This window comes from Rhea pennata, chromosome 8 (genome assembly GCF_028389875.1).
Source record: "Rhea pennata isolate bPtePen1 chromosome 8, bPtePen1.pri, whole genome shotgun sequence".
NCBI lineage: Eukaryota > Metazoa > Chordata > Aves > Rheiformes > Rheidae > Rhea > Rhea pennata.
This window is the reverse complement of record NC_084670.1, coordinates 38,216,092-38,221,488: the sequence shown is the minus strand read 5'-3', so window position 1 is coordinate 38,221,488 and position 5,397 is coordinate 38,216,092.

The window sequence follows — 5,397 nt, the reverse complement described above, 5'->3', positions numbered from 1 at the left end:
AGGAAGTTGTTCATGGGAGAAAGTTGTTCACTCACAAACACCTGGTGGCACTGGAAGAGACAGAGGTCATCCAGGATATGTGCCAGTGTCTGCCTGCCTGTTCTGATGGAGGAACTATGAGACAAATCCTTCCAGAGCACGAGCTGGGGGCCAAGTGGAGAATCTCCTTGGCCATCTGAAATGACACTTGCTACCGACAACTGCAAGAGCTCCACTCACTCCAAAGCCAGGACACATACAGATCCCAACACTGCAAAAAGCTCCTGTAATTCAGTGCTCACATTTGTTTTAATGCAGTGACAAGAGGCCTTCAGGGCCATGCCAAATGCATGGGGTGTGCAGCAAAACCACCATGTTTCCAGCAGGTCCAGCACAGGACCTCCAGGAACTCCATGCCTTTCTGGAGTGGTTGCTGTCAAACACTCCAGGGCATCATCGATTTCGTATGTATCTGCAGACAGTGGGTTCCCACCACTGTCTTCAGGCAAAGTCAATCCCATTTACAGCCAAGCGTGCTGCAAAGATAGCATATCACACCAAGCTCTCCACATACATGCCTACACTCTCAAAACCCAGTTGTTCTCCTGTCTCCAAACTTTTTCTGACTCCCAATGATAAGAACAGGGACTGTGCTAATGATGCAGCCATAGTGTGACTGCATTGCAGGCTGTTCTGGCCCAGCGACTTTCTCAGTGGCACCTTCTCCTTCCTGGAGATCCAGGTCACTTCTGTCACAGGCCCCAAGTTACTGCAGAGTCACCTTGGTTAAAAAACAACTCTTCTGCCATGACTGCATGGCCCAGCCCTGTCTCTCTCTGGCCTTGGGTATTGTAGCATTTATTCTCTTAGCGGGAGCCTCATGTCAGCATTACATCCTCAGCTGCCGTCTACACCAGCATGTCTCTGCTCTGGAGCGGGGCCTTTGCATACACGGTGTCCTTGGCTCTGGGACCACATTTCACAGCGACAAGTCTGCACTCAGCCCTGGTGCCACAGCTGAGGTTCCACATCCCAACTATACACAAAAGCACAAAGCCTGGCACACAAACTGCAGGAAGTAGAGATGCACAACCTGTGACAGAACTGCCACATTTTGAAGCATCCTGAGGAAGCCTATGGATCACAGAGCCTGATTCTCAGGGGGGACTTCAGACTCTCTAGCTTTCATTGGGACAGCAGTGCAGCAGGGTTCAAACTATCCAGGGCGATTCTGAGGGGTGCGAAGGAACACTTCCTAGCACAACTAAGCCAGCTATATCAACAGGGGTGCCATTTTCCTGGCCTTGGAACCTGCCAGCAGGGAAGAACTGAACAGGGATGTGATATTCAGTGTCAGGCTTGTAAAGAGGAGAAGCAGACTCCAGACTGGCAGTTAGGAGAGCAGACTTGGGCCTACTGGGGGGACTGGTAGAGGGGTCCCAATGGAGGCACCTCTGAAGGGCCTGGAGTGCTTGATAGTTGAGTCAGGAATGCTTTGCAAGAACACAAGTCTATGGCATTGGATGGGCTGCAGCTGAAAATGCTGAGAGAGCTGGCTGCTATCTTGCAAAGCCACTTTCTGTCATCTTTGAAAGCTATGGAGAGTCGAGGAGGCCCAAATGACTGGAAAAAGGCAAAGTGGCATCTATCTTCCACAGTGACAACCTGGGGAAGTATAGGCTGTTCAGCCTCGCTTTGATCAGGTGAGTGTCATGGAGTGAGTCCTCTCTGATCACAGTTCTGGGTCCATGAAGGAAAAGAAGGTGACTGGGTAGAGTCCATATAGGTTTAGCAAAGGTAAATCATGCCTCACCAACTGCATGGCCTTCTAGGTTAAAAGAACCGTATTGGTGAACCATCAGAGAGCAGTGAATATTAGCTAAGCTGAGCTTAGGAAGGCTTCTGACACTTTATCCCACAGGAAGCTTGCACACCAATTAGGTCTTCATGGTCTGAATGGGTAGACAGCCAAGTGGCCACATAATTGGATGATGAGGTTCAGAAGGTAGTGGTGAAGGGACAATACTCTTCCTGAAAAGTTATGGAGTAATAGAGTATCAGAGGCTCCTTCCTGGGACCTGTCCTGATTTACACCATGTCCCTGCACCTGGGACAGGCCTACACCCTGCAGAGATACAGGCTGGGAACTGAGTGTCCATGCAGCAGCTCTGCAGAAAAGGTCCTGAGGATTTTGGCAGACAGAAGGCAAAGTATGAGACAGGTGTGTGCCCAGGCAGCAGAGAAGGCCAACAGCAGCCTGGGCTGTATGAACAGGAGCATGGCCAGGAGGTCAAGGGAAGTGATTATCTCCTTCTCCTTGGACCTTTCTAGACAGAATTGCAATATTGCATCCATTGGCCCCCCAGGACAGGGGCTTTCCTGTACACGGAGGTCATCAAGAAGATAAAGATAGGTTCTTCATAACAGTGTGTGGCAGGATCAAGAGAAACAACAGCTATAGGCTGAAGCCAGAGAGAAAAAGGCTGAAGAGAAGCAGAAAACCTCTCTGCTGAGAGGATGTTCAAGCACTGGAATGCATTGTCCATCTTGTCATCTTGTTGGGCGCACCACGGGTCAGGGGGAGCCATCAACATACACATATTAACACTGCCACAGGACAGCTTCAGTCTGTGGGGAACTTAAGAAACGGAAGGTTTCAGCCAGCAGAAACCTCATCAAGTCTTACATAGAGAAGTGGCAAGTGCTGCACCTAGGAAAGAAAAGCCTGTGCATCAGGATACTTTGGGACATGTCCAGCTGAGGAGATGTTTCATCCAGAAGAAGGCCTGAGTGTTACGAGGGATGCCCTAGGAGCCATTGGTGCATGCTCCCTCCCTCAGAATAAGGCCAAAAGCCTATGGGGCTGCATTAGGATGAGCGTGGCCACCCAGACAAGGGGAATTATTATCCTCCTCAACTCAGCACGAGTGTGCCCCATTTGGGGGCTCTCAGGAGCTGTTCTTGGTAGTGGGAAGCAGCATGGAAGGGGAAAGACACACAAACTGCAGCTTGAGAAGTCCAGACTGAACAATAGGCTGAAGAAATATCACTCCAAGGGTAGTGCTGTGGTGCAAAATATCACCTGCAAAAGGTCAAAAAGTCTGTGATCAGCCCGTGGCTCTGTGTTTCAAGAAACAGCCAGCAAGGACAGAGAGACATCAGTAAGAGAGGGGAGAACCTGGAGTGAGAGCAAGGTGGGGAAGCAGGCTGGGAGTCTGCAGTCTCTAGGGACACAGGCACAGGTGTGAGACAGCACAGAATGGCCTGAGTTGGAAATGGCCAAGGGCCCTGGCAAGACTGAAGGGCCCTGACAGTACTGAGGTCTGTGTCTCCTTGGCTATGGTTGCTCTCTCTGCCACTAAGCCCAACTAGGAGACACCGGGGCCTTGTTGCCTCCCGGCACCCAGGGAGCCTTGGAGGAGTCATGCACTTGTCCTGCACTTGGTACTGCACACCACCACCCACACGCTGCCCCCAGGAAGAGCCATGGGCAATGTCCGAGGGAAAGGATCTCCTTTCCCAGGGATTCGGTGTCCGCTTCCCAGGCTTGGCCATTTTGCTTGATAAAACACATCAAGGGTTGGGAATCAGAGGTGTCGGCACATTTCCTTTGCCTGCCTGTAATCTGTGAGTACAATTTTCTGCTCTAATCAGCCCCCACAGAGTATTTGTGGATAACGATCCTCAGTGGGACCCATTAACACTTGACAAACCTTGGGCTTCACTTCTGACTTCTACTGCTGGAATATTTCTTCAGTCTCCTCTCAGGAGCTCAGTTCCATCAACTCAGCAGCAAATGTACTGTGGGGCTCATTAAAATGCAAAAAGCCTGATGAACCATGTCCCCCACTATAATTTTCTTCAGGTATTGTAGGCTAATTGGAGAGATGTCAAGACTGTAGCTGAAAGATGGAGACTTCAATAATATACAAAAATTCCTACTTTTAAGGGTTTCTTTCAGGATTATTATATTAGAGCTTTCAGAATAAATGACAGCAACATTCTCCTGCTGAGATCCATCCAGTGTCTTCCCTAGGGAAGTCGGGACATGTAGGAAAAGCAATATCCTGGTGGTCAGACCCTGGGAGGATAATCTTCCTCCCCATGTCCCCAACACAGCCAGTGCACTCCTCAGCCTGGGACTGACATCACTCTTGGTAAAAGCTAACCTTATTCCACTGTAGCCTGCAACTGAGTGTTACAACTCATAGGTCCCAGTTCCCTCCTGCTTTACCTAGAGAACTAGCTGCAAATCAACGACTTTTTTATTGCAAAAACATAAAAAGAAAATAAAAAGAAACAAAATACGACAAAGTTTCATTAAAATAATTACACTCCTCAACACTCTACTAAGTTGCCTTCAATGAGGTTCATCTTTCACAAGAGGTAGCCTCACTAGAAATCTTTTGGACAGATAGGAAATCGGAGACACAATCAGAATTAATGACTTACCTAAAGGGACAGATTACTGAAAGATGGAATAAGCCTTAAACTCCCTGAAGGGCAAATCAGCAGCTCAGTACCTTTATGAATCAAGCATAAGAGGAGGAGGAAAACTGGAAAAAAGGGAAACTTAAAATGTCCAGCTAGGGTGCCAGAAGGAAAGCTGGACAAAATTCATGGAAAAGGGGAACACTTCCTCATATTTACCACCTGGTCTGGTCTGCCCCGTGGCTTTGGAGACTGGCAAGGACCAGCATCACAGGTAAAGCCCTCTGAATGATGTGTATTAAGGGCACATTTGCTCTTTTCTGGCATCTCATCTCCATCTCAAGCACTGCCTTTGCAGACCAAGAAACCTTGCTGGAATCTGGTTCGTGCTTCAGGGAAGAAGACCACATCCTGTCCCACACTGTTCTATATCCCACTTCTACAAAGAGAGTGACCCACAGTAGTTATCAGTTTTGAAGCTCACCAAAGCTACCCAAGGGGGAAAACAGTTTGCAAGCTCACTAAAAGCATGTCAGTGCCTAGTCACACTTTATTTTGTCATGTGGATACCATATGACTGATCCAGTCTTTGAAGGATGTCAACCTCCAATCCAACCCCAAAACCCCAGCTTCCTGCACAGGTCTGCCCAGTGCAGAGACTTGTTGGTGCAGGGACACAGACATGACCTCTCTAGTGCTTCATTTTAAATATTTCACAGCCTTTGGCACCATCTGGAGATGTTCCTGAAGGGTTTATTAGAAATATTTGGAACTTATCTGGGGTGAGGGGAGGCAACTACTTTCCAGAATGTGAGGGGAAATCTCTCTTTTCTCTCCCCGGTTGTGCCATCTCCATGGGAATGACCTACTGAGCCCCCAGGTGACACGAGCTGAGGTCACAGTGGGTTGTGACACATCACAGGAAGGTCTTCCTGGTGCCATGGTGATGTCCTCACTTCCCTGAGAGGCCCAGGTGCTGCTTTGCAC